Genomic DNA, 24,308 nt, shown 5'->3' on the forward strand with positions numbered 1-24,308 from the left:
TACCTATGCTTCATCAAATTCAACAACTTACTACAAGATGGTCTCCCTTATCCTTATCATTAGTTGGTCAGATTAATACTATTAAAATGTTGATTTTACCGACATTTTTATATTTATTTCAAGCCTTACCAATTTTTATTCCTAAATCTTTTTTGGTAACATTGATTCAAAAATTTCCTCATTTGTGTGGCAAAATAAAAATCCCAGGTTAAGTAAAAGGCAATTACAAAAATCTAAAAAAGATGGTGGTTTAGCTTTACCTAACTTTAGATTTTACTATTGGGCGAATAATATTCGAAACTTAATATATTGGAAATTAGATTTGGATTCACCATTGTGCCCACAGTGGGTAAATTTAGAATGCAATGATGCACAGGGATATTCTCTATTCTCCGTTCTTGCTTCTTCTCTTCCTGCTGATTTAGTTAAATTCAATAAACAGATATCCAACCCTATTGTGAAACACACGTTATGAATTTGGTTTCAATTTCGTAAGTTTTTTACTCTGAAAAACTTTGTTCTTGATAGCCCTATCTTACTTAACTTCTTTTTTAAACCTTCTTTGACAGATCAATCTTTTAGCATATGGAAAAGGAAAGGTATAAAATGTTTTCGTGATCTTCTTTTTGAAGGTAGTTTGATGTCTTTCGACCAACTTTCCAACAAATTTAAGTTACCTAAATTTAATTTTTTTAGATATCTACAAATCAGAAATTTTTTACATAAAGTTCTACCATCCTTTCCCAATTCAACTTTGATAGATTTTTCAGGTTTGACTTTTACCTTAAATCCTTGTCAGAAGGGATTAGTGACTATTATTTATAATATGATTATGAAGATACAACCAGAAATATCAGGTAGAATTAAACAAGAATGGGAAAAAGAACTTCAATATAATATATCAACAGAAAAATGGGAAAAAATTTTACAAATGGTTAGTTCTTCATCTATATGTGCTAAACATGCTTTAAAACAATTTAAAGTTGTACATAGAGCTCATATGTCTAAAGATAAGCTTGCTCGATTCTATTCTCATATTAACCCTCAATGTGACAGATGTCATTCAGATGTGGCTTCATTGACCCACATGTTTTGGTCATGTCCCACCTTATATAACTATTTGAAGGACATATATGCTACCATTTCCTCAATTTGGAATATTGATTTACAACCTCATTTTATTACTGCAATTTTTGATATACCAAATGAGGATGGTAATCGGTTTTCCCCTTCAATTAGACGAATGATCGCCTTTGTAACATTAATGGCCAGAAGGTCTATATTACAAAATTGGAAAGAAGTAAATCCTCCTACCATGTTTCAGTGGTTCTCTCAAACTATTTCTTATCTGAGCTTAGAAAAAATTAGAAGCACTATTTTTGACTCATCAATTAAATTTGAAGAAACTTGGGGACCATTCATTCGACACTTTCATATGAATTAATTTGGCCTCTTCCAGACCTTCTCTCTGTTTATTCTTGTTCTGGTATGGAGTTCCAGAGTTTTTGACACTATCATATACATATAAACTGTTATTATTGCCCATGTTAGTTTAGTTTAGTTTTTATTTTTTTTTCAATATATATTTTTTTCTTGCATTTTTAATTTCTTTTTCTTTTGATGATCATTCTTACTCTTTTTCATGTATAATTATTTTTAGTTTGATTGATTAATGTACTATTTTTTGTTGATATTTTAATAGGATATTGTTATCTTATTAATAATTCAACTTCAAGTCTAGTGCACTTATAACCTATTCATTATTATGTTATTTTTTTATATATGAAATTCAATAAAAAGATTGAAAAAGAAACTAGCCTAATTAACAGACGTTTTTTGTCATATAAACCAGCTGAACAAGTCTCTGCACTACTCTGTTTAAAACATTTGACATCAAGTGACAAGTTTCTTGGATTTCAAAGGGAAGTGAATCTTTGAAAGATCATGTTGAAAAATCATGAAACGTTTCCACTGCTACTTGGGCTTGAGCGTGAGGAAGGATCAGAAAGCCTTGTCTTATTGAAAACCACCTGGAAGAACTGCTGAGCAAAACTGAACATTATTTTCCCTCTCTTTCAACACTAGTGTGTGAGTGGGTGAGGGACCCTTCCTCTAAATCATCTGCTCAGCTTTGAACTTGACGTTGAGAGAAGAGGAACTTTGTGAGATGCAGTCTGTTTGAGCAGTCAAGGTAACCTGACACTGAAGAAGTTCTGGATTTCAGTGAAAGAACTGTATCCCGCAGACACCGGGAAACAATGGACATTTTGCTGCAGTTTTCAACTACTTATATGTATGAGCAAGCTTTTTCTTATTTATCAAGCATCAAGGACAAGGACTGAGATAATTTCATTCCTATTCAAGGTGAAATCCATGTGTGCTTATCTCAATTTCAACACAGAATTCTGTATTTGTGTGCAAAAATATAAGGACAGGTTTCACATGCTAAGCCTATATTTCAGACTGAGCATGTCTTTTATGAGAAAATGTTTCTTTCAATAACTTGAATAAAACTGTCTTATGCTATATTTTCATTCATATTGTTTTGGCTTATGGTTTTTAGTAATTTTAATATTTAACATGATTTAAGCAGCATTTATTAAAATCAATTTTAAACCTTTTAATTTCAGAACCTTTCAATTAATTAAGGAATTTACAAAATTAAAGCAGTTACAGAAAAGAGACCACCTGGCCTACCTGAAATTCAGTCTATTGTCATCTTGAATTTGTCAGTTTTTTTGGTCTATTAGTACGATAAGTGTTCTTGGCCCATTCACACCAGTGTCACCATTTCTCCAGTACCAACTTGACCGCAAGCAGCTCTCTATTTCTAATGTTGTTGTTCCCCTTTGCAGGGATAGTCAGCTGGAAAAGAACACACATGGGTGCAGTTTATTACTCGAAGGTGTCCTTGAGACAACATGCACCCACTCCAAGTTCAGAGATGGGGTCAATGTACACAGTCCTCATGGCATCTATAAATTCCTCCAAATCAGAGCAAATCTCCGACCTTGGCTCCCACTGCGCGGTGGCCCATGTCAGGGCTCTCCTGGTCAGGTGAGAGAGATAATGAAGGCCACGTTTCCACGCTCCGCATGGAACCAGGCCTAGTGGAATTCGAGCACCAACAAATATGGTGTAAGGAGCCGTGGCAAATTCCCGAGTTACAGCGCAATATTCTCTGTGGTCAGAAGATGAGCTGGCTCCACAGAGCAACCAACATCCCCACCCGAGCAACTCCGGCTTCCTCCCTGCTATAGTTGGCACACGGTGACCTGGAGGTCGTCTATCCCCAGGTGCGATCTTGAAATTTTCTTGCTGTTGCTGGCCACAGCTGATGAATGACTCTGATACCCCACTGGGTCCATGTTGCCTCAATCGCACTCTGATGAGAGACCTTGAAGAGAACGTAGGATCATCCGTGACTCTGATCAAGACATGATATTAAACTGAACCTAGAACTAAGAACAAAACAAGGCACTTTCGGATAATCCACGTTAGCCTACATTTAAGCACTGGACCCCAGTTCACGTGCTCTTTAAATGTTAATTCCTGGTGCCAAAAGATGTCCGGTAATTTGTGGGGTGACCTGAATCTTCAATAGTGCTGCACCTGCTATCCATATTCCAGAGAGTTAGAGCACCTAAACTGAAGATATTGGGATGATATTGTTGTGTCATAACACATATAACAGGTTGACCAGCGAGGTTCGAAAGTCTTTGGTTCAAGAGTGCAGTCATGTCGGTTGGGGAGACTCCTCTTGATAAGCCTACAAGAGGAGAGACTGTACTTGATTTGGTATTGGAAAATGAATGTGGTCAGGTGTCAGATCTCTCAGTGGGAGAGCATTTTGGAGATAGTGATCATAATTCTACATCCTTTACAATAGCATTGGAGAGAGATAGGAACAGACATGTTAGAAAAGCATTTAATTGGAGTAAGTGGAATTATGAGGCTATCAGACAAGAAATTGGAAGCTGAAATTGGGAACAGATGTTCTCAGGAGAAAGCACGGAAGAAATGTGGCAAATGTCAAAGGGATATTTGTGTGCAGTTCTGCAGAGGTACATTCTAATGAGACAGGGATGTTATGGTAGGGTACAGGAGCCGTGGCGTACAAAGGCTGTAATAAATCTAGTCAAGAAGAAAAGAAAAGCTTACAAAAGGTTCGGACAGCTAGGTAATGTTAGAGATCTACAAGATTATAAGGCTAACAGGAAGGAGCTTAAAAAGGAAATTAAGAGAGCCAGAAGGTGCCATGTAAAGGCCTTGGCAGACAGGATTAAGAAAAACCCCGAGGCATTCTACAAGTATGTAAAGATCAAGAGGATAAGATTTAAATGAATAGGACCTATCAAGTGTGACAGTGGGAAAGTGTGTCTGGAAACTGAGGTACCTAATGAATACTTTACTTTAGTATTCACTATTGAAAATGATCTTGGTGATTGTAGTGCTGACTTGCAGCAGACTGAAAAGTTTGAGCAGGTAGATATTAAGAAAGAGGATGTGCTGGAGCTTTTGAAAAGCATCAAGTTGGATAAGGGGGGAAGACGAATGAGATGTACCACAGACCGCTCTGGGAGTCAAGGGAGGAGATTTCTGAGCACTTGGCGATTATCTTTGATTCATAAATCGGGACGGGAGAGGTTCTGGAGGATTGGAGGGTTTTGAATGTTGTTCCTTTATGCAAGAAAGGGAAATCATAGACCTGTGAGTCTTACTTCAGTGGTTGATAAATTGATGGAGAAGATCCTGAGAGGCAGGATTTATGAGCATTTGGAGAGGCATAATATGATTAAGAATAGTAAGCATGGTGTTGTCAAGGGCTGCTCATGCCTAATGATCGTGATTGAATTTTTTGAGGATGGGACTAAACACATTGATGAAGGAAGACCAGTAGTTGTGGTGTATATGGTTTTCAGCAAGGCTTTTGATAAGATACCCTAGGCAAGGCTTATTGAGAAAGTAAGGAGGCATGGGATCCAATAGAACATTGCATTGTGGTCCAGAACTGGCTTGTCCACAGAAGGCAAAGTCTGTTGTATCCCAGTCATATTCTGCATAGAGATCAGAGACAAGTGGTGAGACATGGGGATCTGTTCTAGGATCCTTACTCTTTGTGATTTTTATAAATGACCTGGATGAAGAAGTGGAGGGATGGGTTAGTAAGTTTACTGATGACACAATGGTTGGAGGTGTTGTGGATAGTGTGGAGGGCTATCAGATGTTATAGTGGGACATTGATAGGATGCAAAACTGGACTGAGAAGTAGCAAATGGAGTTCAACCAAAATAAATGTGTATTGGTTCATTTTGGTAGTTCAAATATGATGGCAGCATATAGTATTAATTGTAAGACCCTTGGCAGTGTGGAAGATCAGAGAGATCTTGGGGTCTGAGTCAATAGGATGCTCAAACTAACTGTGCAGGTTGATTCTGTAGTTAAGAAGGCATGCGGTGTATTGACTTTCATTAATCATGGAATTGAAATTAGGAGCCGAGAGGTAATGTTGCTGCTGTAAAGGATCCTGGTCAGACTCAATTCGGAGTACTGTATCCAGTTCTGATCGCCTCACTATGGGAAGGATGTAGATACCATAGGAAGAATGTGGAGGAAATTTACAAGGTTGTTGCCTGGATTGCAGAACATGCCTTATGAAAACATTTTGAGTGCATTTGGCCTTTCCTCCTTAGAGTGACATAGGATGCGAGGTGAACTAATAGAGGTGTATAAGATGATGAGAGACATTGATTGTGTGGATAGTCAGAGACTTTTTCCCAGGGCTGAAATGGTTGCCACAAGAGGAAACAGTTTTAAGATGCTAGGGAGTAGGTACAGAGGGGATGTCATGGGTAGGTTTTCTTTACTCAGAGAATGGTGAGTGCAGGAATGTGCTGCTGGCAATGGTGGTGGAGACAGATATGATAGGGTCTTTAAAGAGACTTTTGGATAGGTACATGGAGCTTGGGAAAATAGAGAGCTATAGGTAAGCCTAGTAATTCCTAAGGTAGGGAAAGGATTGGCACAAATCTGTGGGCTGAAGGGCCTGTATTGTGCTGCAGGTTTTCTATGTTTCTTCCTATTTGTTCTGTGTATCATCTCCACTCCCTCACGAAGGTCATAGGGAGTGAGATGCAACAGAAAAACAAGACAGATTGAGAAAAGTGAGATTGTAACTTGGATGAGCTCAAGATGATTTTTCTGTCAAATGTTTCTGGAGCAAATGTGATATGGAGATTAATTTAATTGCAAACCAAATTTGCGGAGATAGTTATATAGACTCTTTTGTGGATGAACTCAAAGGGATTTCTGTACAATGAAGATCATATACCCTGTGTCTCTGAATGAATGAAGAAATTTCACACTGAATTGGGGAGCATTTGGGGCCACTGTTAGAGGTGGCTGATAAGGACCATGCGTTAACTATCCTGAGGTAGAGAGCTTGGAGACCCCTCTCTAATTAGAGGTTCAAACTTGTTTTTGTGATAATTTGTGTACATGAACAGATTAATGAAAATATTGGAGATCTCTTGGGGCACTAGATGGAATAGGTCGTATTGTGGCTTTGCTCCATTCATTTTTCAATTTTTTTTACCACCCTTTCCCTATTTATAATAAAGTGTTTATAACACTTATAGGTGCCTGAACTTCGAATTTTAAACACTGAAACTGAATACCAGAGGGCAAAAGGCATCAGTAATGGAAGTGGAAGGAACGAAAGAGATCCTAAACTACTTGAAGAATCTCCACTCTCTTTGGAAGCTATGTCGAAACTTCTGGATGATAAATTCAATAAAAAAATTGTCTAATTTGGTAGTACTTTTAAGGGACATTGAAAGCAAACTGGGAGCTCTTATGCAGGACAGTGTAAAACAACAACGGCAAATAGCTGAACTCAATGAAACTGGAATTCAGAGAGATCACAGAGGGATGCATTGGAAAATAAATTAAATTTGACTGCTCAGACACTGGAACAGTATAAACTCAAGATTACTGACCTGGAAAGTCACAGTTGTAGACAGAACCTGTGCATAAAAAGACTCCGTGAATATGTTGAGAGTGGTGAGCTTACTAAATTTTTCTCTCAATTCTTAATGGACATGTTTGGCTCTGAAGGTGTCTCTACTATTCCTATATTGGATTGCGCGCATCATGCTCTGTAATCTAAATCCCCTAAAGAGGGGGAACCCGATTCTACTATGTGCAAACCAAGGAGCATTTAAATCAAATTGTCCCTTGGAAAAGGGTCATGGTACACGGGGAACTCAAGTTTCTACTGGTTGGTCTATAGTCCCAAGGTGATGCGAGAAAGATTACTTTTTAAACCAGTGATATCTGTGCTTTATCAAAGAATATTTCAACCAACTCTGTTATTTCCAACCTGTTTAAGGGTTATTCTGCCTGACAAATCATGTAAATGGTTTAAATCCATGGAAGAAGCTGAACAATTCCTTGACGACCGACGTTCGATCCCAGCTGTCTAATAAACTGAATGCTCCTCGTTTCTGTACTCATTTGCTTTATAAGTTGATGATTAGTTCACAGATTTAGTCTTTTGAAATGTGCAGATTGTTGCCATTGGTTTGATAACGCTCGTATTGTCTTTTGGAGTATGGATGTTTATTATGCTTTTATGCTTCAGTTCCTTTTTTTTCTTTTGTTACTTTAATATTTTCAATTGTTCATCTTTTGAAAATAATTAAATTGATTTGATGAATGACTGTTTTTTTCTCTGAAATATTAATAAGATTGTATTCTGGAATTGTTTATAGCATTCCCTTCTCAATGTTTTGACTAAGGTGGAAGTCCACATTTTTCCCCAATTTTTTTTGTGTCTGTATTCATTTGCTTATACACTAATATCCAATTTATAGATCTGACTGTTAGAGTTTGAAGCTTTTTTTCTGATCTGGTGACTGGATATTTCGCTTTTTTAAGATTTTGCTTCTCAAAATGTTTTGCAAATATGGCATTCCTTTTTCAATGTTTTGACTGGGTGGTATCTTACATCATTTTTCTTTCAATTTTGGAGACTTGCCATCAAGAGATTGGGGGTAGGGGAGGTACTAGTTAGCTTTCTGGCAGTCTATTGGCCAGTTTTCAGATTTTGTGCGTAAGGGTGGGGCTATCTTTAGTTTAGATTTTTTTACATCTGGGCTGAACTAAAACCACAAATTTGGCTGAATGTTTGGAACTTCCGATTCCCTGTTATATCTTTTTCACTCTTCCTGATTCATAAGTTTCCTATGCAGGAAGGTTTACCCTTTACATACCATATAATTTATTCAAATAAAACAGATAATATTGCTAACTTTGTCTCATGGAATATGATTGGTTTGAATCAACCAATTAAATGGAAGAAGATTTTTAAAGTTTTTAATTGATTGAATGCTTGGATTATCTTTGCCCAGGAAACTCACGTGAGGAAGAAGGATAATCAGCATTTCTTTAGGTTTTGGAAGTGATAGCGATTTCATTCTAATTCACAGGCTAAAGTGCAAGGTCTATCTATTTTTGTAGACACCTCGATTTCATTTTTTCACTATGAAACAATCTCAGACCGGAATTGTAGATCAATATTAATTACCAGATTACTTTATAACCAAAAAGTTGTTATGGTTAATGCCTATGCACCAAATGTAGACTATCCTGAATTCTTTAAACATTTATTTGCATTTCTTCCTAACTTAAATGAATATATGTTGATAATGGACTGAGATTTTAACTGTTGTCTGAATCCTTCAATGGACAGATCTACGGACGGCCAGGTACCTCCAAACAAATATGCTATTCTTATTGAATTATTTTTAGTTGACTCCAGAATTTTAGATATTTGGAGGTTTTTACACCCTAATGATAAAAAAGTTCTCCTTCTTTTCTCAAGTATATCATAAATATTCTAGAATTGACTAGTTTATTATTGACTCTCTGTTAGTTCCATCTGTTACTGCCTGTGAGTATAATGCTATCGCTGTTTCGGATCTTATGGTCGTGAAACTCTGAATCAAAGTAACTGATGTAACTTCTAGTACTAGGCAATGGCGGTTCAATTCTACTCTACATCAGGATTTAAACTTTGTTAACTTTATTAAAGAGCAGCTTCCTTTTTCTTTTCAACTAATTTTACGGAAGAAATTTCCAGTGGGATATTATGAGATACTTTTAAAGCCTACATTCTTGGTCACATTATATTATATTCTGCTGGATTGAAAAAATGAATTAATAATGAAATACGTACTTTGGTTGATAAGATTAAAGAAATTGATAAAAAAAATTCTGTTGCTCCTAATCTGGAGCTCTATAAAAAGTGAGTTGAACTTCAAATGCAACATAGTTTGTTATTAAACATCCCCAATTGAAAATCAATGACTTTATAAGTAATACGAGTCATTTTTAAATAAATAGTGATAAATCGGGTAAATTATTGGCCAATCAATTGAAAATTGCTTCGGCTAAATGTCAGATTACTAAAGTTGGTAAACGGGATTGTAGTTTGATGGTTGACCATGACGAAATTAATAAATCTTTTCAAGAATTCTAAACCACTTTATATGAATCAGAATTTCCTGATGATTCTATCATAATGCATGAATATTTAAGTAAATTGAATATTCCAAAATTAGCACTTAATGAACATTTATTATTATATGCACCCATCGTGGAAGAATAAATGAAGAAAGCTATTTCTTTGATGAATTCTGGTAATGCATCTGGTTCGGATGGGTGTACACTAGAATTTTTCAAATCTTTTTCAAATCCACTTTCTCCTTGGTTATGTAGAATGCTTAAGGATGTTTTATCTGCATGTAAATTACCAGAATCCTTTTATAAAGTATCTATTTCTTCAATTCCTAAAAAATATAAAGACCTCACTGAAAGCGCATCATATAGACCTTTATCCTTGTTGAATGTGGACTCCAAAATCTTTTCCAAAATATTGGCAATTAGATTGGAAACTATATTGCCACAAATTGTCTCTGATGACCAGACAGGAGTTATTAAAAATCGTTATTGCTATTTTAACGTTAGGAGGTTAATGAATATTGTTTATACTCCTTCATCTGAAACTCTAGAATGTGTTATTTTGCATGACGCTGAGAAGGCGTTTGATAGAGTTGAATGGGATAATTTATTTAATATGCTTAAGAAATTTAATTTTAGCCCAAAGTTTATGTTTTGGAATAAATTGATATATTATATAGTATTGGCTTCTGTACTTAGAGATTTCCCTTTTATGGGCATTTTCGAGGTACCAGACAGGGCTGTCCTTTAAGTCCCTTACTATATGATATTGCCTTGGAGTCCTTGGCAATCGCTCTTCATGATTTACCCAATATATTTGGCATTATTCGTGGGAATGAGATACATAAGGTATCCCTATATGCAGATGACCTGTTATTATATATCTCAAACATAGAGAAATCCATCCCTGCTATAATATTACTCCTTGCTCAGTTTAGTACTTTTTCTGATTATAAATTGAATCAATGAGTGAACTTTTCTCATCAAATATGCAAGCTCCAGTCTATAGATAATCACCATTCAGACTGGTTACTGATTACTTTACTGATTCATTAAAATTATTATGAAGCATAAAGATCTATTTAAAGTTAACTTTTTACCCTTAATTGATCATGTTAAACAACTGCTTACTATATGGTCCCCATTGTCCTTATCGTTGATTGGTAGAATTAATACTATTAAGATGATTATTTTACCAAAATTTTTGTATCTATTTCAGGCAGTAACAATTTTAATTTCTAAATCCTTTATTGATATTATTGACTCTAAAATTTCTTCACATATATGGCAGAATAAAAATCCTAGATTAAGTAAGAAATATTTACAAAAATCAAAAAAGGAGGGCAGTTAGAGAATACTGAATTTTAGGTTCTATTATTAGGCAATTAATATTCAATATTAATGTCTTGGACACAAGATCTGGATGAAATTCATTGCCCATGATGGGTGAACCACGAGCGCAAGTCTGCACAGAGGTTTTTATTGGCTTCAATCTTAGGGGCCTTGCTTCCCTTTGCACTTAGTAAACTGAATAAACAAATGACTAATCCAATAACTAAACATACAAGATGAATATGTTTTTTTTAGTTTTGTAATTATTTTGGATTGAATAAATTTATCCTATCAAGTCCTATTATATCTAATTTTTTTCTTCCAACCTTCCAGAATTGGTCATGCTTTTTTTTTTATGGAGAACAAAGGGAATAACATGTTCTTGTGAATTACTCATGGATAACTCACTCATATCTTTTGAACAGCTGCTGAATACATATAATTTGCCTAAATCACATTTTATCAGATACTTACAGATAAGAAACTTTTTGAATATTATGTTACTTACTTTTTGGTATCACATCAAAGTGAAATTACAGGAAAAGATGTAGGTTTAAATCCCTATCAGGAGAGTTTAATAGCAATTATTTATGATCTGATTACAAAAATACATTTAGGTATATCTGATAAAATTAAGAATGAATGAGAAAGAGAACTTCAAGTACCTTTACTTATCGAGAAATGGGAGAAAATTCTCCAACTAGTTAACACTATTTCAATGTGTGCTAGCCATGCCTTGATATAATTTAAGGTGGTTCATAGGGCCCATATGTCCAAGGTCAAGTTAGCTCATGTTTATTGCCATACAAATGCTGTCTGTGACAGGTGTAAGTCTGAGATAGCTTCTTTGAACCAAATATTCTGGTCTTGTCCTCTTTAGAAAAAAAATATTGGAAAGATATTTTTGATACTATTTCAATAGTTTTGCATCTTGATTTACAACCTCATCGTATTACCGCAATTTTTGGATTACCAATGATGGACCCTAATCAATTATCCCCTTCAGCTTGCCATTTGATTGCATTTGCTACATTAATAGCCAGAAGATCCATTTTATTTAAATGGAAAGATTCAATGTTTTTCCCAAACTATAAAATGATTAAACTTGGAAAAAATTAAGAGTGGCACTATCGACCCTTCAGTTAAATTTGAAGAAAATTGGAGACCATTTATTGAACATTTTCATGTGATATAAGCTGATCTTTCCCAAATCCTTCTCAATAACTTTTTGTTTGTGTACGGAGAAGTGGATTTAATGACAAATAACAATTATAGCTGATGAAACTAGGCAGCCCAGCTTTTGTTTTGTTTTGTTTATTTTATTTTTTTTGTTATTTTAAGGTTTTTTTGTAAGAATATTTTTTCCTTAAAACATTTTCATGTTTAGTTAATAAGAGATTGGAAGGCTCATATTACATATGTTACTCAGAGTCTATTTATGTATACATTAACCATTATTAAAGTAATCCTGATCTCTTTGTATCACTATCATTGTTATTTATATTGATTTGAAACTTAATAAAAAAGATCGGTAAATATTAATGAAAATATAGTACTGCTGCTGAGGATGTTCTTGGACAATGCAGGACTGAATGTTCTTGGATATATTAAGAATTCCAAGGGGATCTAGAGCATCAAGTAAATAGGCACAAAACTGGCAAATGGCATTCTGGCTAGGTAAGTGCAATGGGTTGAAGTTTGGGAAGGCAAAACAGTGTAATACGATCATAGTAAATGTTAAGACCCTGGGGAGTTTTGTAAAACAAAGGGATGTAGGAGTGCTAGTACATTGTTCCTTGAATGTATTGTCACAGAAGGACAGTATGCTATGCTGACAAAAACTATTTGGCATATCAACCTTTATCAGTCAGCATATGATTATAGTGCAGTTGTATGACATAATAGTGCGGCAACACCTGCGGCATTTGTATAGTTTCCATCCTTCTGTTGGAGCAAAGTCATTAAGCTGGAAAGGGAGCATACAGAGTGATTTTTCAGAATATTGCTATGACTGAGAGCCTGACTTACAGGAGATGTTGGACATGCAATGACATTTTCCATGAATACAAAGAGACTGGAACAAAATGTAGAGGGGCAAAGACTGGATGAATGCACACAGTTCTTTTCCAAGTGAAAGTGAATTAAAAACTATAGGGTGTAGGTTTAAGGTGACAGAAAGAAACAGAGGAACCTCTGTCAGGTTATCTGGCAACTACAAGAATCCCAGAAAGTTCAGCAGTTTAAGTAAGACCAAAAATAATACAGGAATTAAGCGGGAAGAACTCAAACAAACTACACAGGAACTTGAAGATCTGAATCACGCATGATATTGAGAATAGTTGATGGAGGTATATAAAATTAAGAGGGGTGTGGATAAGACAACAACTACAATGCAAAAAAATTAAAAATGCAATGGTTATCGAATCAGTGCAAATTGAACAAAAGTGATAAATACACAGAGTGCTTCACAATCCCCATGATGGATACCAACAGGGACATATGCATCACAAAGCAAAAACCGAGAGCTACTCCAAAAACAAACAAAGTAGAAATGTAAGGTAAACAATCCAAGGATCTTTGCATGCTCATGAGCTTACATTGTGAAAATACAACCCACATCCTATGTGAAAAAAGTATATATATTTCGAATGGCTCCTGGTGTGACAGAACACCCCTTCCTAATCCGTCTCCTGGCAGTTTGGGGTGATTTGGGTAAAGCCAATGAAAATCAGTAATGAGATCAGGATGTAAAATGCCCCAGACTGGAACCCAACTCTCCTCTTCCAGGTCACAACTCTCCCAATCAACTAAACACTGGAAGGGCCCATTAACTTGAAAGGAGTCAAGCAATCTCTGGACAGTGTAAACAGGTGCTCCATCTATGATTGTGGGAGGAGGGAGAGGTTTAGGTATAGGGGCCAAAGGATGACAGATTCAGCATTTGAGTTCAGAAATGTGAAAAGCTGGATGGATTTGGTGATACCTGGGAAGCTGCAATCTATATATTACAGGATTGATTCTCCTAACAACCTTCTTAACAGAGCCCAATGAAGCCAAAAGCTTGCTTTTAGGACTCTAGTTTAAGGAGAACAGCTTGGGTAGACCAACAGAAAAGAAGTATCAGGTCATTTCCTCTTGTTTCCATGGAATTGCTGCCTTATTGAAGTGAGCCAAAGTCCTCTTGGCTTTAAGCCATCACTGTTTACAGCACTCGACAAACAGTTTCACAAATGAAACACTATATTGGTTTCCTACTCAAGAAAGAGAGGATGCTTAAACCCAAATTGACTTTTGAACAGACACATGTTAGATGAAGAATGATGAGGTGCTGAAAGACCTATCTCTTCCCAAGTTTAATGTTCACTTCCAGAGGATTGGTCTTCAGAAAGAAAGAAAAAATGATGAATTCCAAGTTTTGGTGGTCCTCTCAGTCTGACCATTCGTCTATGGGTGAAAACTGTAAGAAAGGCTAGAAGTAGCTTGAATAGGGTTACAAAATACTTCTAAAACTTGAACACTTATTTGACCCTTATCAGGGAGAGAGCACCGGTGGTATGTCAAATTACTGGGTGAAGCAGTAGACTTTGTGGTACTGACGGTCTGTGTTTTTCATCTTTCTTGCTGCCTGCTTGAGTGCTCAGTGGAGGGTGCAGATGAATTTTTGCTGGTAGGGTAGTGTGGGGGGGGGGCGTTGCCTTACTGCTGCTTGTGCTGGGGGTTTCTGGCATTACTGTCATTCCATCTTTAGGGCGCTTCTCTATTTTCCTGGTTGTTTGCAAAGAGAAAGAATTTCAGGATGTATATTGTGTACATTTCTCTGACATTAAATGTAGCCATTGAAACTATTGAAGTAAATTGTGAACTCCCATGAGACACAATATCAGAAGAAAATCCATGTAGCCTGAATAGGCCCTGCAATAAAAGTCTGCAATTTCACGGGCTCTGGGCAATGCAATGAGGGGAAAAACTACAGACTTTGAAAAGTCGATCAACAACAACTAAAATTACAGAACATGAGAATGAAGTGGGAAAACCTGAGATATAATGCAGAAAGAAATGAGACCGTGGATAAAAGGGATGGTGTTGAAAAGAAGAAGACCCTGGGAGAGGAGAATTGGAATTTTTGGAATGGGTACAAATGGCAAAGTGTTGGACAAATGACCTGACATCCTGATTAACACCAGACCATTAATATTGTCTTTTTAATGAATTCCAGGGTAGTTGAAGTTCCAGAGTGGGCTATTATCCTGGGCACATTTGAACACATCTGCTTGAAGTTCGGGTGGAACAAAAAGGTTACCAAGGGGAACATTGCTGGAAACTAGATTACTGCTCTCGAGTGCATTTCTACTTTGGAAAAATATTCAAAAAGACAAGGGACAAACGTTTATTTTCTGGAAGTATCAACTCCAGCCTATCTGCTGAATCGGGCTTGGGAGGTTGCGTGGATCAAATTGCCTAGATAAAGTGTCAGGCTTTAGGTTTTGGAACCCAGACAATAAGTAATGACACTATTAAAATGGCTAAAAGCAATGCATTCTGGTCATAAGCTCAAGTCTTCTGAGCCGTACATACAACAAACAATGTTCAGCGACTTCAAACCAGTGCTGCCACTCTTCCAATGTTATTTTCACAGTCAAAATCTCATGGCTAGCTATATCATAATTGAATTGGGCAGGTGATACACATTATGGAAAGTAAGAACAGGGATATAACTTCTTATTATTGGTGGAAAGTTCGAGAAGGTGGAAGCCTAGTGATATCTGTCTTCATGGATACAGTAACAAAATGAAGAGAGAGTAACTTGATATGTTACTGATTAGACTGGATGGAAGTGTAAGTGAATACCCAGGTGTCAGCATGATATCATTCCTTCATCCATATTAATAACTTGCATTTGGGTTCAGAGGCACACCTTTCAGATTTACGGCCGGCACAATAAATTTCGAGGCTGATGATAATAGACTTTAACACCCAGGCAGACTTGGAGTCCCATCACTACAAGTTGTCTATCTACTGAATGACAAATCTGCCACACTGAATCTATAGCAGATAGATTGTGAACGTACATGTGAGATGTTTACCTCCAACTGAGAGGGGTAACAAATTAAATCAATGATCCATATCATTGCTTCCTTTTTACATAAACAAAATAATCAGTACACTCCTTTATCAAAAGAAATCTTATTGAAATAAATACTCAGTTCATGTCTTTGTGAACTGGACATGCAAACAAACAAAAAAGTCTCTATATCCTAAGGCAGAATGTATACAGGGAAATAAACAGTCAACGTTACAGGCTGCGAGCCTTCAGCAGAAGCTGCCAGAATTAAAAAGAAAAATTGGGTGGGAGTGATTACCGGGAGTACAAGCTGGCAGCTGATAAGTGACACAGATGAGGTAGTAGGTTGGGTGAGGGGTGGTTGATAGGTGGATTGGGCAAAGGGTTAATGAGGTAGGAAACTTATAGAAGGTGACAGTGGATGAAAGATCAAAAGGCATGGGGTCATAAAGGCAGATAATATTCATGAGAGCAGAGGCGGTGTAGAGAAAGGGTGAAAGGGTAACCTGAAAGGGAAAAGTAAAAAGAGAAGGAGAGAAGAATCTCCTATTCTATACAAAGGGTTAGAAGATAATGCAAGTTAGAGCAACATTTGTTCATGTCTTGAGGTTCGAGGCTAACCAACTGGAATATGATGTGCTGCACCTTAAATATGAGTTTGGCCTCATCATGGCTGCAGAGCAGTTGAATTGAAATTGTTGCTATAGAGAGATCCTGGCTTTCTCGGAGAGCAGGGAGAAGATCCTTGATGAAGCGGTCTCACCACTACAGAGAAGTTGGCACCGAGATCATTAGATGACCCGGACAGATTTGTAGTTGAAGCATTTCCTCACCTTGAAGGACTGTTTGAGGACCTGAGTGGCACAAGTAACACTTGAGACAGTGGCAGAGATAAGTGCCAGGAGGAGGACTAGTGGTGAAGGATGGGTGGACAAGAGAGAAATGTAGGAGCAATCTCTAGGAAAGTACTGAGATGTGTCTGGTGATGGGCTATCGAACGAGATGTCTGATTTGCACAGAATTAATATGCTGGATGCAGAGTCCAGATAGAAAGAATGACCTATCCCTGTTACAATGGGGATAAAATTTGCCATGAGCAGATGTGTGTAAAATGTGTGTGAGAGCAGCATCAATGATAAAGGAAAGCACCCTTTTTATAAATAAATGAAGATGTCTCACATCTCCCATGTTCTAGAATGGAAAGTTTGGGAACTGATGCAGCATGAATGTAAGAATTGAGAAAAAGTACTTTTATATGTATAAGAATTGAAAATGGAGCTATGTTGTTCTGGCCATCACAGAGACTTAGATGTTGCAGGGGCAGGAATGGCTACTTCAATTGTCAAGTTTTAGATCTTTCAGAAACACTAGGGAGGGAGGGAAAAGAGGTGGAGGCAGGGCACTGTTGATCAGAGATAACGTCACAGCTGCAGAAAAGATGGAGGTTATGTTGGGATTCCCTACGGAGTTTCTGTGGGTGGAAGTTAGGAATAGGAAGGCGTCAATAACTCTACTAGGTGTTTTTATCCACCACCTAACAGTAACAGTGATATTGATGAGTAGATAGAGAGATAGAATCTGAAAAGGTGTAATAATTTCAGGGTTGCTGTGGTGGTAGATTTCAATTTCCCAAATATTGATTGGCATCTCCCTGAACTGAGGTGTTTTGATGGGGAGGAGTTTGTTAGGTTTGTTAAGGAAGGTTCCTTGACACAATATGTAGATAGGCCTAAAAAAGGAGAGGCTGTACTTGATCCGGTATTGGGAAATGAAGCTGGTCAGGTGTCAGGTTTCTCAGTGGGAGAAAATATTGGAGATAGTGATCACAATTCTATCTCCATTACCATAGCATTGTAGAGGGATAGGAACAGACACGTTGGGGATACTTTCAATTGTAGTAAGGGGAAATATGAGGCTATCAGGCAGGAACTTGGAAACATAAATTGGAAACAGATGTTCTCAGGGAAACGTACGGAGGAAATGTGGCAAATGCTCAGGGGATATTTGCGTGGGGTTCTGCATATGTACATTCCAATGAAACAGAGAAAGGAAGGTAAAGGTACAGGAACAGTGGTGTATTAAGACTGTTGTAAAACGAGTCAAGAAGAAAATAAGAGCTTACAAAAGCTTCACAAAAATAGGTAATTATAGAGATCTAGTAGACCTAGCAGGAAGAAGCTGAAGAATGAAAATTAGGGAGCCAGAAGAGGCCACAAGAAGGCCTTGATGGGCAGAATCAAAGAAAACCCCAAGGTATTCTGCAAGTATGTGAACAGCAAGAGGATGAGACATGAGAGAATAGGACCAATCATGTGACCAATCAAACTATCAAGACTTGATAGAGGTATTTAAAATTATGAGGAGCATAAACAGAGTTGATGTTCATAGGCTTTTTCCATTGAGAGTATGGGAGATTCAAACAAGAGGACATGAGTTGAGAGTAGGGGTCAAAAGTTTAGGGCTAACATGAGGGGGAATTTCTTTACTCTGAGAGTGGTAGCTGTGTGGAATGAGCTTCCAGTAGAAGTGGTAGAGGCAGGTTCGATATCGTCATTTAAAGTAAAATTGGACAGGTATATGGACAGGAAAGGAATGGAGGGTAATGGGCTGAGTGCAGGTCGGTGGGACGAGGTGAGAGTAAGCATTCGGCATGGACTAGAAGGGATGAGATGGCCTGTTTCCATGCCGTAATTGTTATATGATTATATGGATATAAGTGTGACAGTGGAAAAATGTGCCTGGAACCGTAGGAAATAACAGGGTACTTAATGAATACTTCTCTTTGGTATTCACAATGGAAAAGGATCTGGGCAATAGTAGGGATGACTTACAGTGCAATGAAATGCTTGAGCATGTAGATGTTAAGGAAGATGATGTGCTGGAGCTTTTGGAAAGCATCAAGTTGGATAAGTCACTGGGACTGGAAGGGATGCACCCAAGACTACTGTGGGAAGCGAGGAAGGAGATTGCTGAGCCTCTGGCAATGATCCTTGCATCATCAGTGGGGAAGGGAGAATTTCCAGAGGATTGGAGGGTTGCGTATGTTGTTCCCTTATTCAAGAAAGGGAGTAAAGATAGCACTGGAAATTATAGACAAATGAGTCTTACTTCAGTGGTTGGTAAGCTGATGGAGGAGATGCTAAGAGGCAGGCTTTACAAACATTTGGAGAGGCATGATAAGATTAGGAATAGGCAGCATGGCTTTGTGAAAGGCAGGTTGTGCCTTACAGGACTGATTATGTTTTTTGAGCATGTGACAGAACACATAATGGTAGAGTCATAGATGTAGTGTATATGGATTTCAGCAAGGCATTTGATAAGGTTCCCTGTGCAAGGATTATTGAGAAAGTAATGAGGCATAGGATCCAAGGGGACATTGCTTTGTGGATATAGAACTGGCTTGCCCACAGAAGGCAAAGTCTCATTGTAGATGGATCATATTCTGCATGGAGTTCGGTGAACAGTGGTGTGCCTCAGGGATATGTTCTGGAAAACTGCTGATGACACAAAGGTTGTGGGTGTTATGGATAGTGTGGAGGGCTTTAATTGCAAGACTCTTGGCAGCGTAGAGGATCAGAGAGATCTTGGGGTCCAAGACCATAAGACACTCAAAGCTGCTACGCAAGTTGACTCTGTGGTTAAAAAGGAATACAGTGCTTTGGCCTTCATCAATCTTGGGATTGGGTTTAAGAGCCGAGAGATAATATTACACCTTTATAGGACCCTTGTCAGGCCATGCTTGTTGTGCTCAATTCTGGTCATCTCATTACAGGAAGGATGAGCAAACCATAAAAGGGGTACAGAGGAGATTTACAAAGATGTTGCTTGGATTGGGGAGCATGCCTTATCAGAGCAGGTTGAGTGAACTCAGCCTTTTCTCCTTGGAGCGACGGAGGACAAGATAAAGGTGTAAAAGATAATGAGAGGCATTGATCGTGTGGATAGTCAGAAGCTTCTTGTCAAGTCTGAAACAGCTCGGACAAGGGGGCAATGTTTTAACCCTTACATACTGTTCATAATCAATACCTCCACAGTATGGTCCGTGTCAATTTTGACCCGACCCTTGAGTTTCCTCCTAAATACCAGATTTTGAACCACAGATATACTTAGAATGTATAAATGGCCTATCTGACATTAATGAATGGGTGATTAATCTTAATTAATGTTTCAGAGATCTAAAATCCATTTCAATAGATACGGGTCACATTTGACCCACATCAGCCGCAATGAACAAAAATTTGTAGCACCTGTACAAAAGTATAAAATGTTTAAATATTTTTCATTTTTGCACATTTTGGATCACTTTAGGAAAAATCATCAAATTTCGGATAAAAAAGGCATTTAGGGTGCTTTTACTCCTGTCAAATGTCAAAACGGGTCACATTTGACCCCAAAAGTATGTGTGGGTTTAGGTGCTTGGAAGTAGGTACAGAGGAGATATCAGGGGTGAGATTTTTATGCAGAGACTGGTGAGTGCGTGGAATAGGCTGCCAGTGGTGATGGTGGAGCCGGAAACGATAGGTCATTTAAGAGACACTTGGATGGATACATGGAGCTTAGAAAAATAGAAGGCTGTCGGTAAGCCGAGGTAGTTCTAAAGTAAGGACATATTCGGCACAGCTTTGTGGGCCGAAGGGCCTGTATTGTGCTGTAGATTTTCTATCTTTCTATGGTACTAACATGGGACACACTTGCCCTTCCACTCCCTCTTCACCAAGTTTCTTTCTTTCTGAATCTTTTTATTATTATTAGTAATATGGACAGAATACAAATGATATATTGATAAAGAAATTACAAACATACAAATTCCATTACATATGAAATAAAACATACATAATAGTTACAATATAAATGAGTTTATCAAGACATAAACCATACAATATATGTATGAACATGGTAAGTCTAAATATTTCATAATATATGATATAAAAATACAGAAAAAAGAAAGAAAAAAAATATATAATGCAAAACTAGCTAATCTACTAACTTAATAACTAATATAGAAGAAAAAAGAAGCAAAAAAAAGGAGAGAGAAAAAAAAGGGGGCTGTTTATAATATCTCACAAGAATAAATATTCATCAATGCCGTCACTTCCGGTCCTCTCAACATACATAGGCTAAAAGCCGGGAAATCAAATGAACTTGGAACAGGGTCATATTTCATTATATGAAAATGTTGAATAAATGGTCTCCATAACTTCTCAAATTTAATAGAAGTCTCAAAAACACCACTTCTAATTTTTTCTAAATTTAAACATAACATAGTTTGAGAGAACCAATTAAATACAGTGGGAGGATTAATTTCCTTCCAATTCAACTATATAGATCTTCTAGCCATCAGAGTTAGAAATGCAATCATTCGACGGGCAGAAGAAGATAAATGCAGTGAGTCTAACATTGGTAAACTTAAAATTGCGGTAATAGGATGAGATTGTAAATCAATATTCAAAACCGCAGAAGTAATATCAAAAATATCTTTCCAATATTTCTCCAAAAATGAACAAGACCAAAACATATGAGTTAAAGACGCAATTTCAGATTGACATCTATCACAAATAGGACTAATATGAGAGTAAAAATGAGCTAATTTATCATTGGACATATGGGCCCTATGTACGACCTTAAATTGTATTAATGAATGTTTGGCACATAACGATGATGTATTAACTAATTGAAGAATTCTATCCCAATTCTCACTATAAATAATAAGGCTAAGCTCTCTTTCCCAATCCTTTTTGGTCTTATAAAGAGGCTCTCACCAAATTTATTCTGGAGTGTTCTCTATTCCATTCCCATCCTGATGAAGGGTGTCGCCCCGAAACATCGACTGTTTATTCATTTTCATCTTCACGCTGTCTGGCCTGCTGGAGTTGCTCTAGCGTTTGCGTGTTTGTGCTAAATAAACATATTCCTGTGTTAGCTGTTGCCTTATTGAACATATTGAGTTTAGAGGATATAGAAGTTGTTAACAGAGGGAAGCGAGGTCATTATGAAACCCTACCTGCTCAACATGACGTGGATGCTCATGGAGGTCTCCACTAACAAAACAGCAACTGTCAGTTGTAAAGCGGAAGTGATACATTGCAGAACCAACAAGTGAGGACTCGCAGGGTGTCAGCATGTTGCATGCCTGTGGATGGGTGCACAGAGACCATCAAACCTCCAATCTGGGTGTCACCCTCCTTCATCCCCAACATCCCACTGGTATCACTGATTACATGGGCATAGCCAGATTAAGGAAAAAAACACACCTGGTTTATGGAACTTTCCATCCCTTTACGCCCTGGGAAAGCCGACGTACAGGGTTGGAAACTTAGTTATGCTTTCTTGAGGAGAAGGCTACTGACAAAGTCCTTTATTCTGAGCCAGTATTTCAAGTAGTAGTCCATCTTGGAAGATCTTTCCTCTCCCCGGGGATAGGGTCTTTGGAGCTTCTGTGGTCGTTTCTACTGCTCTGTTTGACTTCCAGAATGTGGTTGCTAACACTATGTCCAATCCTTCTTCTTTCCCAGCCCTGTTCAGGACCCTCCAGGCAGTGTTATTGGAGTACATTAAAACAAAATAGGAGAAGGAAGGAGGGATAATTATATCTGAGGAAGAATGGACAACAATGTGGAGATATCAATGGAAGTGCACCAGTTCACAGAAATGGAGGGAGCTTGGATGAAAAAACTTGATAAGATATTTTATTACACCCTCTCAGAAATCCCATTATGTTAGTAACTTCCCTGTTTGCTGGAGAAATTGTGGAAATCAAAATGCAAATCATTATCAAATTTTATTTACCACTTCCCAGTTATCGAAGAACTAATGGAGGGCGATACACAATGCCCTGTAAGACGTCTTTAAATGTGAAATACCCTTACAGAGTAAGACCATATATTTTCGATATATACCTCAAGAATGTTTGAAAAGAGATAAATATTTTATGAATATACTGTTGGTGGCTGGTAAAAAAGACTCTTACTAGGAAGCGGTTATCACAGGAGAGATCAACTTTAAATACATGGATGGAAATTAAAATGGACATTTACAAAATGAAGAAGATAACAGCATCTATTAATGATAAGCTGTAACAATTTGATTCATACTGGGAAAAATGGTTTAACTACATAATGCCTCATAGGCCTGATTTTATTCTCACAGATCAATGAATATGTTGTAAAAAAAAAGATCACTCCCTACTTGTACATAGTTCTTCCCTTTTGCTTGTTTTTTTCTTTCCACTCTGTTCTATAAGTGTATACCTCAGATAAATACTTTGTGGAGATTTGTGATATATATGATTATATGATGTATATGCACAATGTCTGAAATACATCTTATGGAAATGTTTGTTTGATGATGAACTTCCATAAAAAAATAAATTACAAAAAATAAAACAAAACAGAATGGCCTGTCCATGTATGGCAAATTGATTCCATCAGAATCACTCCACGGAAACAAAGGTGAGGCTTTTACTGAGGACAGAGCACTCTTCCTCAAAGAGTTGAAGGTCGGAGGGAATGATAAAGAACCGGAACAGATGAGAGATGGGATTAGAGGGGGGAGGGTGGCTGGTGGTATTGGTGGAGCGGCGAGGGTGGGGATGAGAGGAAGATAGAGCTTCTGAGGATCCAGGACTTGACGGTGAGAGATGAGGGAGAGGGGATGGCAGAGTAGTGGTGGGGGATAGGGAAATGGGAGTCCCAGTCGCAGCATGTGAAGACCCAGCCAGGTGTTCAAGGCTGGAGTCGCAGTTCTCCCTCCTCCCCTTCTTACCCCATCCCTGATATATTTAACTTTTTTTCCCCTCCCCCTTTTTTCACTCTTCCTGCCCATCACTCTGCCTGTTCTTTATCTCCCCTGATGCTCCCCTCCCGCTTTCTTTCTCCCTTGGCCTCCCGTCCCATGATCTATTCCCTTATCCAGCTGTGTATCCCTTTTGCCAATCATCTTTCCAGTTCTTAACATCACCCCACGTCCTCCGGCCGTCTCCTATCATTTTGCATTTCCCCCTCCCCCTCCTACTTTCAAATCTTTACGAATACTCCTGATGAAGGGTCTCTGTCTGAAACGTGACAGTGCTTCTTCCTATAGATGCTGCCTGGCCTGCTGCTTTCCACCAGCATTTTTTGTGTGTTGCTTGAATTTCCAACATCTGCAGCTTTCCTTGTGTTTGCATATTATAGTTACGACCTGTATTTAGTCTGTACTTCGCTCTTGAATAATCTACCAAAGAGGAATCAACGGCTGGAGTGTAAGGAAAAATTTAAAGTTGATTCCTTATTAGAAAATGTTAAATGTGCAACACACAATGGGGAGTTTGTAAGATATTGGTCTGAAATGTGGGAATTATTTGAGAAAGGAGAGAGAGACCTGTCCACAACAATATTTGGAGAAATGAGTGTGA

General features: G+C 37.7%; 1 pseudogene; it reads right to left on the reverse strand.

Annotated features, from left to right (window-relative positions):
- Positions 1-2,895: 2,895 nt before the first annotated feature.
- The window catches only part of LOC132405898 (uncharacterized), a 47,823-nt pseudogene continuing 26,410 nt past the window's right edge, over positions 2,896-24,308 (reverse strand).

This window comes from Hypanus sabinus, chromosome 16 (genome assembly GCF_030144855.1).
Source record: "Hypanus sabinus isolate sHypSab1 chromosome 16, sHypSab1.hap1, whole genome shotgun sequence".
Taxonomy (NCBI): Eukaryota; Metazoa; Chordata; class Chondrichthyes; order Myliobatiformes; family Dasyatidae; genus Hypanus; species Hypanus sabinus.